Source organism: Cornus florida, unplaced genomic scaffold (assembly GCF_030987335.1).
Source record: "Cornus florida cultivar Cherokee Brave unplaced genomic scaffold, ASM3098733v1 CherokeeBrave_3.0.0_Hap2_Chr11, whole genome shotgun sequence".
Taxonomy (NCBI): domain Eukaryota; kingdom Viridiplantae; phylum Streptophyta; class Magnoliopsida; order Cornales; family Cornaceae; genus Cornus; species Cornus florida.
This window is the reverse complement of record NW_026775581.1, coordinates 85078625-85078839: the sequence shown is the minus strand read 5'-3', so window position 1 is coordinate 85078839 and position 215 is coordinate 85078625.

Sequence of the window (215 nt, the reverse complement as noted above, 5' to 3'; positions counted from 1 at the left end):
TAATCAATCAGTTACTGTTACAAAATTTTCATTCTCCTTCTCTCCAGACTCCTTTAGGCCAAAAAAAACAAAAAATCTCTTTTCAAAATTCATTTCCTATTTTCGATGCTTTCAAACACTTCTCCTTATTTCTAACCAAACTAAACCAATAAATTGATTTTTTTTTTTTTTTAAAAAAAATCCACTTTCTAAACGCAACATAAAACGTAAAATAG